Source organism: Myotis yumanensis, unplaced genomic scaffold, assembly GCF_028538775.1.
Source record: "Myotis yumanensis isolate MYYU_CA2020_CCGP unplaced genomic scaffold, mMyoYum1.0.hap1 SCAF_7, whole genome shotgun sequence".
NCBI lineage: Eukaryota > Metazoa > Chordata > Mammalia > Chiroptera > Vespertilionidae > Myotis > Myotis yumanensis.
The window spans coordinates 48,800,388-48,814,139 of record NW_027223758.1 but is presented as its reverse complement, the minus strand read 5'-3'; positions in this window follow the sequence as shown (position 1 = coordinate 48,814,139).

Sequence of the window (13,752 nt, the reverse complement as noted above, 5' to 3'; positions counted from 1 at the left end):
GACTCTGAGGCAATCACATGGCAGAAGTTAGGTGTCTGGTTTCCAACCCCATTACCATGACTTTCTGGCTGTGTGATCTTGGGGAGCTCATTGTACCTCTGTGCTTCAGTTTCCTCATTTGTAAAATAGGCAAGATGGTAGTAGCTGTCTCATTGGTTTGCATAAAAGAGTTCAGATTTGCAAAGCACTTGAAGTAGTTCTTTCCCTATAAAAAGTACCATATTCGGGGTTGCTAAGGAATAAATAAAATGCATGGGTCCCTCTTGTGTCCTTTGCCTCCGTACCTGCTGATGCCAGCACCACCTTCTCCAGTCCTAACTGAACAACAAGGTCAAATGTATGGACCTTACTACACGTCGAGTTCTATCGGTGTACGCAGAGTACAGAATTTATTTTTTATACCGAGATGAGTTGCTTTCTGACTTTGTTTTCCTTTTGCTAAGTACTTTAGAGGTAAAATAACTTCTTTCTTAAGTGATGCTCTCCTCCTGCCTGCCATTATCTGTTAATGATGCTATTAGTTCTCGCTGGTTATTATCTCCTCCTCTTACTTCTCTCCCTGATGGGCCTTTGCTTGTGTGTTCCCAGTTCACCTTCAGTACTGACGGGCGTGGCCGGTTTGCAGAGAGAACTTACATCTTCCCACCGAGGCTTGTGTCTGCCCCCTGCGTTTTGTTGGCTTGATGATAATTATTATTATTAATTATCATCATCATCCTGTAGCCTGTGCTGCTGGCTTCTGAGGGGTTGGAGACACTGTCTGTTCATCCCAGCAGTTTGATTCTGGTATAAACCTCTGCAAAGCACCTCTCACCACGAATAATGCACAACACTAGTTGAAGATGTGTAAAATATTAATTTTTATGTCAGGTTCTCATGTAACATGGCTAAGTCTAATGACACGTGCATGTGGAATTTTTACCTGATCTGTATGGACAAGGGACCTTTACTTCCTCATCACTAACCACCAGGCTTAGTTTAAACTTGAATATGCATAAGGTTGTTGTCAGTCACGATAACAATATTCCTTTTTCTCTGATATCTTACCTCTTAATAGAGAAATGACGTGATGATAAGGAATTTCTGCGTCCCCATGTATGTCCCTGAAACTCACACTTTTCCAAACCCATCTTTAAGGCACTCAACATGCATTGCATCCCAGGAATAGAAATGTACCACATGAAAAATACATTGCCTGCATTGGGCATTTTCTGAGTAAGGAATAATTATCTCCCATTGTCTCTTTTGTGAATTAAAAGTAGTTTCGGCTTGTCTATAAAACTCCAGAAATTTCCATTTAATGGTAAAGGTCAGTGAAACAACTGAGGCAAAAGTACTTAAATAAAAAAAACCACTCTTTACATAGGAAAATAATTGAAGATGTCTATGACATGCGAACAGTTGCAGGAAAGAATATATTTTGAAAATAAAAAAAAAGGTGGGGGGAAGATTCATCATTTTAATTCTTACATGATGCATTATATTATTAAGTCTTTTACAAAGTGTTTCAACAAGGCTCATTTTAATCTGTAGTCCAGATTTCAGTAGTATTTCCAAAGTTCTTCAATTTGGGTCCCTTTCTTCACTCTGAGCCTTGAAAATGGAGTTGTTAGAACAACAAGGAACAGAGCATCCTTTGACGATAAAATCATGCCTTGGAATCCCCTTGAGTGAACTCTTCCCCTGGACAAGGATGGAGCTTTGGGGGCTCCCCTGCTCTTTGAGATAAGATTGATATTTAGATGTTCATTTGAAAAAATAGGTGAGTTTCTTTAAGACTCTCTCAGAGTTTAAAACCACTGTTATTTTTTTTAGTTGTTGGAGTACAGCATGTATTTTCGCTACAAATACACAATAGCTTTTGTTTTAACTGCTTCAAGAACTAGACATAGCCCAGCTGTGGTGGCTCAGTGGATTAAGCATCGTCCCATGGACCAGGAGATCCTGGGTTTGATTCCCAGTCAGGGCACATGCCCAGGTTATGGGCTCAATCCCCAGGAGGGAGTGTGCAGGAGGCAGCCAATCAATGATTCTTTATCATCATTGATGTTTCTATCTCTCTCTCTCCCTCTCCATTCCTCTCTGGAATCAATAAAAATATTTTTTTAAAAAGAACTAGTCATAACGACATTAATTGGCACCCCCCAGCCTCTTCATTTTAGAAATCGGCAATGTTCTTGATTGGCCTAAATCAGGATTCAATGTAATCATAGAGTTCAACTTCCTCACCACACAGCTACAGAACTCTCCTAGAACAATTATTTCCAGAAACCCCAGACTGGTAACACATAATCAAACTGTGATATAGCCATTTACAGGGATGCTATATAGCAAAATCAATGAAAGAATTACAGCTACATCCAGCGCTGGATCAACCTCAAAGGAACATATGCAGTTTTATTCATGTTTATATGCAGCTCACAGCATACAAAATGAATGGTTAGGGATACACACTTAAGTGATAAAAATATAAGCACAAACAAGTGAGCCATCTCTAAAGATTTAGGACAGTTAATAGTACTTTAGTAGCTTTATTGAGGAGGGACAAGCTATAATTTGGAATGGGAACTAAATCTAATGCTTTGCTTGGGTCATGTGATAATGGTGTTCTCTGTACTAATTCATTAAGTTGCACCTTGTGCTTTATTTTCATCTACTTATGGTATTTGCCCAATTAAGTTTTTTAATAGTAACAAAATATTACCTTAGCATAAAAATTCTAATATATGCAGAAGCAAAAAAAAGATAAAAGTGTTGATTGAAATATATAGTATTTTGATGAAAAAAACCTTAGGTATGAAAAACAGAATGATGATTGTAAGAGGTGGGCAGTAAGGGGGGTAGAAATGGATGAACTTTTTTTTAAAGTTTGAATAAATTGAATACAAATTAAAATCTAGGGCCTGCCCTAGTAAGGCAGTTCAGTAACCTCAAGATGTGTATTCAGGAGCAATATTGTCTATTTAATAGGTTAGTATTTACAGGTTGGCAAATGCCTTGTGCCTCACCCCTACAAATTTAGATAAGATGATGGATGAATAATGGATGATGGATAGTGGATGGATGATGGATGGATGGATAAAATAGCATAGCAATACTGAGATAAAAATTTCAGCTATATTTAATTTTAAAAAACATAAGAAAAGTAATCTAATGCTCTTCTTTCTCCAACTCTGGCTGACCCTGCAAATGGATTTGAAAAGTTAAATTATAGATAAAGAATTGACAGGAAACAGAATCATTATCATGTATATATGAGATTCGTATACCAGAATGGAATCATTGGGCAACAGTAGAAATGGTTTTTATAAGATAAGCATCTTTTATTATCGTTTAAACCCCAAGTCAAAGAAGCTTAAATTTAGACAAAGTTTGATCAATATTTGTAAAAGCTTGTTGATTTCACATCATGTTTCTAGGCCCTAAGCTGGAATTCCTCAAGAATTATTTTATATTTGTTTTCAAAAGCTTTTTTTTCTAAGTATAACTTTTAGCAGACAATAGCAAGTAGAAAGCCCATGATTGATGAATAAAGAACACTGTAGCAAGCATTTCCAAATGGACACGGACTTTATAGATCAAAGCTACCATGGGAGTTCTTGGTTCCTTTGAATTAGGTCTTTTTTTAAAATTGGAATTAATTAATTTATATATTTATTTTACATAACCTTAACTTATTTGTTTTTTAAATTTATCTTTATTGTTGTATTACGGGTCCCTTTCTTTCCCCCCATTGACCCCTCACCCTGCTCCCCCCCGTCCAGGCCTACACTGTTTGTGTATTGCATATGTTATGAAATATTATTGATATCAAAACAGAACAACATTTTAAAAGGAAAATGTAGAATCAATAGTTTTTGACAATCTGGACATTGAATATTTTTAAAGTTAATGAGTAAAGTTAATGAGTCAACGAGTAGGACACATTTTCCTTGGCCACATCTGGTTCATGCCATCGTCTTTTGATTGAAAGCCACATGAACTCCTGCAGGATTTGAGAAAGACAGTGAAGTAAACACAGTATTTATACTTAAGCATTTTGGGTTGTTCCTCTAGCCTGTACATTTTACTCATTATTCTCTGAGGTGGGACTTTTGAGTAAGAAGCTAAGGGAATTGAAGAATCTAAATTCAAAATGTTAATTCATTTTGAAGGTATATAATCATATCATTGGTATTGGCATAAAAAAGTTAATGACTAAAGAAGACAAGAAGGTCTGTTTGGCTAGGGCCACTACTGTCAGGACAGAAAGGAGCCCTGCAAACATTTTGGAAAGGTCCATATGGGACACTGGACTTTGCAATTTCCTTCACAAACATAAGAAGCAAGGAATGATCAGGAATAAATGATCATGTTTCTCCTTATATTTAAGGAAGATTTTTCCAAAAATGAGAATAGCATTTTTATTGAAAAAAACAATTTCCATGTCTTTCGTTAGTACAAAAATTAAGAGATTAAAAACCCAGAGGAAGACATTTCATGTATCATTTAGACTGCCTAACATAGCAGCAAATCCTAAAAGTTAAATTGTATTAGGTGAGTAAAACCTGAGACTTTCAATGGAGAGGAAAGACTTTCCTTATCTGAGACATGACACGAGAGGACAGAGCCACCTCACCATCTGATCTCCGCATCCCAGGAGCAGTAAAATCATTGCTACAAGGGGTGCTTACCTCAGTGTAGAGTGAGTAAGTAGTGATTAACTGGAAAAAAAATCCAAAACATGAATGGGGTTCCTTATTTTTTTCCATACTTGCATATTCTTTCAGTTATGAAAACTGATGTTAATTGGATAATAAATGCATAAATCTTATACCTAAAAAGAAGAAGGGTTTAATACAGCAGAAAGGAGTTGAGATTGTATTCATATTTATCTTATTGATTCTTCAATATGATTGGTGTCCCTGTAAGAGAAGAAGAGACAGTCTGGCTGGTGTGGCTCAGTGGTTGAGCATTGACCCAGGAACCAAGAGGTCACCGGTTCGATTCCTGGTCAGGGCACATGCCCAGGTTGCGGGCTCAAACCTCAGTAGGGGGCGTGCAGGAGGCAGCCAATTGATGATGTTTTTCTTTCATCGATGTTTCTATCTCTCTAACCCTCTCCCTTTCTCTCTCTAAAAATCAATAAAAACATATTTTTTTAAAAAGTGAGAGAGAAGAGACAGACTCAGAGAAGATGACCATATGAAGACAGAGATAGACATTAGAGTGATGCCTGTATGAGCCAGGGAATACTGAGGGTGGCTAGTAATCACCAGAAGCCAGGGTGAGGCCGGGAAGGACCCTTAACTTCACCTTCAGAATTGGGAGAGAATACAATTCTGTTGTTTGAAGCCATCCTTGGTTTGGTACTTTGACTTTTGCTTCTCATATGTGACATATGAAACCAACCCAGAACCGATGCAGCAGCCTTAAGGAACCATTACAATATATATGGGAAGATCATCACATGTGAGTAAAAAGGCCCAACTGTATGGTAGCAGATGAATCCTAGGCCATCAGTGTCTTGATGGGCAGTGATTACAAAGAGGAAATTGATGACACTTATGATGACAGATTACTATGGTTTGAGCAGGGCTGTGGAAATGAGAAGATTGTCTGATATGTGCATCTGTTTGTTCTTGTTCTGAGTTTGGAGGAAAAGAGTGTAAATTTACTATCCATTAACATTACAACTCTTAAAATATTTGAAGAAGCATGCCCTAAATGCTTCTAAATTTATGCCCTAAATCCTCTCCTTTTCTCAGAATACTTGGAATATAAAAGATTGTTTATAGTCGCATATTTATGGGTGTAAATCATTACAGGTGTGTGCACGCATACACAGACCTACACACCTATCTGCTTTGTAAAGCAGATTTTTTTTAGGAAAAATCCATTCAGTCTTAACAAGCAATATGGTAAAGTCTGAATGGATAGCGTGAAGAAGTTTAAGTCATAAAATAAACTCTTAAAGGATGTTTTGAGTTACAAAGAGCTGCTGCTGGACTGAGCATCAAGGAGCCAAGTGTGAGATAAGCCTTTGCATGGCTCCTGGTGAGTATCATGGCGCGAACTGACCAACCTCTGCAGAGACACTGGTTCAAATGGATTTATTGTTTGGTTCACAGTCGGGGGAAAAGGAATGCAAAGTAGCATTTACCCTTTCTTTTGCATAATTATTTGTTAGAATCTATGAAGACTAAAAAATCATTCAAAACTACAACAACACCCTTAAAACGCATGGACATGGAAGTGCCACCAGGGCAAGTCAAAGCCACTCTGCTCTGCATTGTCCTTGGTACAGCAGCTGGTCCTCCGCTGCACGGTTGTCCAGATGCACAAGCATGAAGCATGAATGCATCTCTATTAAATACCAGATGGCGCTCCTTCACATTTCTCTTCCATGTTTTTCTGTTTGAGATTCATGACATGTTCTCTCTTACTACATTAATCTCTTGTGAAAGATCTTCAACTTAAGACGAAAGAGAAACTTGTTTGTGTGTGGGTTTGGATGGAAGGATGTGTCGGTGTTTATGTAATAAATGTCAGATGGTCTTTGTTACGATCATTTCCCCAGAGGCTTATATTAGGATGGTTTGACTTGTGAGCCACCCCCTGGGTGAATCTGTGGTTTAATGTCACTTGCTCTCATAGTCTGCCCAGACTTGCCTTCCTACAGTCTTCTACTTCCTTCTTAGGTTATGCATTTTGACACTCCATCTGGTGTGAAAAGCGTTCCCAGAGCTCAAGATAGAACAGCTTGTCTTTGGTAGCTGGAAGTTCTGAATAATTTGTCTCCTCTTCTTCAACCATTTGAATATTTGTTCCGCATTCTCACAGTGGCAGTCAGCCCTCAGTCTCCAGGCAGGAGAAAGGATCCTTCGGGACCCTCACGCATCCTATCCATTTCACTGGTTAACAGCAATTACCAGCCCACCTTGCAGTGTGAAGAAGCATAAAACCCAGAGGCCTTAAAGGAGGCGGTCAGCTGGTTACACAGTGCTAGGTTTATTCTGGCATTTCATATCTATGGCAAAATGGACGTTATTTTTCAACAGTGTTATTTGTTATAAATAATGCATTTGTTTCATAATTTACTTCTAAGCTGAGAATGTAGAGCTCAGTTTAGATTGCTGATATATATGAATGACAAACTGAAGTCTTTGATTTTGTGTGCGTGCTTATTTTATTATTGTATCAAAATATAAGGGATGCTTAATGTATACAATACTCGTTTCCTTTAAATCTTTACTTTTAAATTTTAAGACACATTAATCAGCTATTGAATTTCATAATAAGTTGATTTGTTTTTTATAGTATACCTGAAAAATTTATTTTTTTCTCATTACCCTTTTCACCTTTGTCCATTAACTTGATTATTGCATTGAGCCATTATTACAATATTTTTTGATAAGGATCTGGCCTGGGTGGACCCAGGCTAGGCCTGCATGCTCAGCTCTTCTTTGCCCAATAAATAATCGAAGAAGAGGATCCACAGGCATGATTTTATAGATGCACTATGAAAACACAAGTAAATGCAAAAGTATAGTGATATTTCCTCATTTTATTACAAACTATATAGTACAATGTAGTTAGCTGGTAGAGATGGCATAGTATGAAACATGGAAGTTAAATCTAGGCTTTATGGCTTATAAAGGGAGATTGTACACACATGTAAGCTAATTTTGCTGAATTTTTGGGAAGACGCCATTGAGATCACAGGGGTCTAGCAAACGCCCCATAGGTGGCTTTCTTTTATCTGTAGGACTTTATGGTGCATAGATAAAATACCACTGACATCAACATCAGCCTATCTCCTGGGAGTAACTAGGGTTATTTGGTATCCTCCATCTTAATGGCATTTGTAGGCATTGGGGTTATCAGACTGTAGCCTTTGAACATCGAAGTCAAGTATAATTTCTGTAGATTTCTATGGCACATACTTGGTTTTGGCAAGACTTAAATTCAGGAATGCATGGCACTCTTCATTTGAAAACCAAAAACCATCTCTTGAGTTAAGCAATAACAGGCTAATATAGGGAAGTGGCCTCCCAATTTTTGGAATGGACACCAGTCAGGGGACCCCCATGTAGCTCAGGATCTTAGGGATTCTTATTACACCATCCAGTGTGGAACAAAGTGTGTATAGGTTATTAAATAGAAGTTTAGTGTGGTGCCTTTTAACATGGATGTTTCAATTTAATATCCATAGCAGACATATGGATTTGATTCTTTTTTTTTTCTCTTTTTTTTTATGAGGAGCCCACAGTCAGTGAGATTGTTACTTGTCAAAACAGCATGCCAGGAATTGAGAGCTAAAACCTAATTCTCTGACTGAATGTTTCATATCACAGATGCTGCTTCTGTAAATGCAGCGTTCATTCATTCATTGACTTGTTTGCTGTATATTTCCTTCCGTATTTGTTGGTGTGTAGTAAGCTCTGCTGGCTTTTCCAGTGCTACAATTGAATGATCTTTGATGATATGGAGTTTTACTAGGGTAGTAGTGTGGTAATTGGGTTCATTTGGGAAGTTGCAGTCTGTGGATCTCAAGAGGAAGCCCATCTCCAAATATACACATATTGCAGATAGATCGTATCTAATTAGAATATGTAGGTTGCTTGGTTAAAAGTTTTCAAGTGATCCTTTTGTGAGATTCCATTCATACCTAAGACACCTAGAATAGGTACTTAGGGGGAGATCATGAGGAAGCTTGTCAGAGTTCTCTGGGCACCCAGCTGTTAGCTAATGTGGTGAGAAGTCTGGGGAGCTGTCCTTAGAAAGATACTTCTATGTCCCTCAACCATATCCTGAGATGAGTACAACGTAAACTGTGAATCAAGGGCTGTGTGGGCGCCTCCTCATCAGGCGCAATCTTAGACTCGAACCAACTCTGCCCTATTTCTACTAGTTCTCTCTGCAACATGGAATGGTGCGGTAGATAAAATGTGTCTGGTGAAACTTTTGCCAAGGGGCTGTATGCACAATGCAAAAGGGATAATACGGAAAAGTACATTTGACAAAAGTGTAGGAACAAAAATTAAACTCAATGTTCAGAAATGGCTCACACATTCTGTAAGTGGTTTTAGTCTCTTCAAATGCTAGAACTCAATTTCCTACACAAGATTAAACGTGCAAAAATTTGAAAAATGATTGGGAATATTTGAAAGGCAGTAATTTTTAAAGTCAGTTTTGGAAGAAACAAATAATTATATTGGTTAATGTCCAATGGTGAAGTAGAGAATAACAATCTTAAAAAAAAAAAATAGTGATCTTGGTGTTTTAATGGAATTGGAGGAGCAAATAATATAAAACAAAATGCTAAGGTAAAATTCTTAATCAAGAAAATGTTACCAAACAGACAAAATTATTCCTATGCACAGGTTACTTCAAATTTTTTATGTGTAATATATTTTGTGTTAGGAATAGTCAAAGCCGTAATTACTGAGGGGCTAATTATCTGCTTCTTCGGTGTTCCAGACTTTTTCCTCTTAGATTTCCTTCTTCCAGCCACTTTTTGCTGCTTCCCATACTCCATGTGGGGTTGGAGGAGTCTTATAGAAGCAAATACACACAAAAAAAAGCAGATAAAACTCAAAGACTTCCTTTTTGATATCTGTTGAGATCTTTTATGAAATCTCTAGTCATGAAGATGATTGACAAAGTGAATTTTAGATATTTTGTGACAATCACTTTGAAATGAATTGAAGAGATAATTCCTTTAAATCAATTTAGAAAAAAATGTTTAATAAAATATGCAAAATATATTTAACATTTTTCATCAGTGGTGCTAAGACTTCAACTCAAATGTTGCTACCTGTGGTTTGTTTCTGCATGTAGGAATCCAAGCATCTGTTGTTTACAGCCTAGATATTTTTACTCAATATTAACAAAGTTGATACTTCTTAAAAAACAAATTGGTACATGTTGTGAACATTTTACTTTATACTGCCATATCATTTTTCTATTTCTCAAAGAAAAAAAAAACTCAAAATGATTTTCAAAAAAATATTACTTTTTCTTACTGCAAGGAAGCACTTGCCTAGGCAATAAAAACTTTTCATTTTTAGAATTAATTCTAATGAATAAGTAAACAGGTTTGGGCACAAAAGTTCAAAAAGTAATAGAATGGTCCTAGCCAGCTTTGCTCAGTGTTGGCCCACGGACTGAAGGGTTCTGGGTACAATTCCGGTCAACCAACGGCATATACCTTGGTTGTAGGCTCTATCCCTGGCCCGGTAGGGACGAGTGGCAGAGGCAACCAATCAATGTGTGTCTCTCACATCAATGTTTCTCTCTCTCTCTTTCCCTCCCTTCTACTCTCTCTAAAAATCAATGGAAAAATATCCTCAGGTGAGGATTAACAACAACAAAGAGTTTCTGATTGAAAAGTGTTCTTCTTATTGCCTCAGCTTTTTCAAGGACCTATTATATGCAAAATATAAAGAGGTATATAGCTAATCCTCTGAAAAGGAGGTACAATATGGTTAAATTTTAGAGATTTTATATATCCAATGTAACTGCAGGAATAACTAAATTGCAAGAAGTAATTTTTTGTTTAATTACCATGACAAAGAATTTAGGAGTTGACACATCCTTAGAGGAGGTGGGCACGGAAGGCATGCTGTCATCTGTGTTGCAAATGTAAACTGATTTAGTCTGAGTTTAATGTGTATAGTGAAGACTTACTTTATAAAGCAATTATAGCAGATTGTTTATTAAAATCCTAATTTATGCTCACATTCTCCATTTAGAGGGCTCTCTCAATTAAGACATCATTAGGTCCAAACCTGATTCAGAAATCACATACCTCCTTATTGCTTTTGTATGTATGCTATATTGTCAAGGTCATAGATATATTAACAAGAATATTTAGAGCTCATCCAGAGTAAGCCAATCTCTCTCACTTTGCAAACTGGGAAACTGAGGCTCTAGGATATAACTTAGTAACTGTCTTGTTCCTTAGTTCCTGGAGCATGGGTTAGAACCCAAACCCTGTCCAGAGATCTTAATAGTGGCCCCTGTCCCCACATACACACACATATTCATACACTTGGACTATTCTCCTGGGGTATTTTCCATATATTTCATCTTTTTATATGTATTTTATCTATATCTATAGTTATAGTTACCTATCTAAAATAATGCATATTCATATATTAATATATTAAATATATCAATTTTATTTACATACTAGAGGCCTGGTGCAAGAATTTGTGTACCAGTGGGGTGCTTCTGCCTGGCCTGTGCGAGCAGGTCAAAACCAGCTGTCTGACATCCCCCAAGGGGTCCTGGATTGCAAGAGGGCTCAGGCCCGGCCAAGGGACCCCACTGGTGAAGGATCAGGGCCAAGGAGGGATGCAGGAGGTTGGCCAGTCAGGGAGGGAACGCAAGAGGGCTCCAGGGTGTGTCAGGCCCATCTCACTCAGTCCCAATCAGCCAGACCCCAGCAGCAAGCTAACCTACCAGTCGAAGTGTCTGCCCCCTGGTGGTCAGTGCAGGTCATAGCGAGCAGTTGAGCTGCCTTAGCATATCATTAGCATATCATGTTTTGATTGGTTGAACGAATGACCAGACGACCAGACACTTAGCATATTAGACTTTTGTTATATAGGATTTATTTATCTACTTCTAAATATTCACCAGCTTACCTATTTTCTAAATAACATGCTTATTTATGTGCAGTTTTACCACAAGACTACACCTGCAAATACAATTGACATAATAAACCCTTAAGATGAATACATATTAAAAACACATTATATATAATGTATTTGTGCATATGTATATACACATAAACACATGAATGCATTCACAATTATGAATCAACTCTCAAGAAGAGGAATAAAAAATGCTTGATTAAGCCCAACAACTCTCTATATCGAGGTACATGTTCTTAAATTTAATTCACACGGATATTTAGAGTATCGTCTCTTGCTAATGCTGTAGCAGCTCTTAGGTTGTACTTGGCTTATTCAGGTTCACCCTTTCTGCTGGACATTACACAGACACTGGGGTGTGTCTTAAGGACACACAATGAGCTCACTGAACTTACGTGCTGGGACTGAAAATGAAACAAGTGAAACCCTGTTTGCTTTTTTCCACTTTGTTCTGTGAAAACAGCACAGCAATGCAAAAAACTCTCTGTTCCATGACTATGCTGAGGGCAAAGCTAACAGAACACACTCGAAGGCATCGGGAAATCCATGCTTCACAAGCAGATGGGCATGATTCTTCTAGAATACATTAATTTTCAGAGGAAAGGGCATAAAAATCGCAGGCTTTTGAAATGAAATGTGTAGCCTTGATATTTCCCCAAATAGACCACACTCTCTTGGTGAGACACCCACAGAGATGGGGAGACGTAGAGAAGCATCTTGGGCCTAGGCTGGCTGGTAGAAAAAGGTGGTCGGTCACAGAGAATGTTGGTGAGAAAGAGAGGGCATTTCCCTTGCTCAGTAGGAAGGCAAGGATGTTATTATTCAAGCAGGGGGCCGGGGGGGGTGGGGGGGGGGGAGGGCATTGAAATTATTTGGTAATGACAACATGTGAGTTCTTTCTATGTGATTTGGCAAAATTGGGAACAATCTCAAATGTTAATTGTGGTTATTGTATTTTAATTTTAAATAGGCCACAATGGAAACACTTCCTTTTAGGGTTTGATAAAGATTAACACTCTATAATAAAAAGGGGTACACTTTGAGTTCTCAGAGACTGCCCTTGCCTCTCAACATCCAATTTCACTTTCTTCTTAGTAGTAATATCTGTTTTTATTTCTAGTCGTCCGCAACAAAGACTAGAATTTCCAGGCTACCTTGCTGCTACATGTGGCCCCATGACTAAAATCTGGCCAGAGAGATGTCTGCAATTTTCTCAGGTTTTGTCAACATCACTTCCGGGATGTCACTTTCGAAAAGGAAAGATTCTTCGTGTGCTTCCAATACCCCTCTCTGTGAAAGACACATGACAAACAGCTCAGTGCTTAGTTATCAAAGATTTGAAAGATGAAGGAATTGAGAAGCTTGGGCTCCTGCCAACAACAGGAAACCATTTACCAGGACCAGACTTCGATCTAGAGATTCCTTTTTCATAGTAAAACAAATTTCAGTTCTTTCTTGTTTAAGGAGCTTTATTTCCTTCCTTGTAGACAAACCTATCCTGATTAGGTGTTATTGTTTACATGTCAAAAGATAAAATGACACTCATACGATAGTAATTCTCTGACAACTTCATAGAAGCATAAAGGTGATATGATGTTAATATATTTTTATGGAACTTCAAAGTTTTAGAGTTAGGATGTGGGATATCTTTAAATTTTAACTGTAGTCACTGTGGGGAACTATTGAATGTGTACATTATGAAAACAAAATTTTACAGACTGTTCCCTTAGCAAAAACTTTTAGAAAGGGAATTCAACTCAAATCTAAATTTGTAGTGTTAAGGGGGTTCAACCCTAGCAAATAAACCCAAAGTTGTCATAACCAGGAATTCTTGCAAGTGCTAAAAATCCCCAATCTCCATACCATTGAAATACCATTTAATTGCCAGTATAATGCAAGTTTCTATAGGAAGATAGAATTGTTATTCCCCGTAGATATCGATTTAGTCTTTGGGTCATCACAAAATACTATTTATTTACATAAAAGAGATTAACAAAACAGATGATGAAGCTTGTTACAAATCTTTAGACTTTATGATATTTATGGATACAGTCAGTATAATCATGAAACATATGATATAATGTAAAAATACAGCTTTGAAACACAAAGG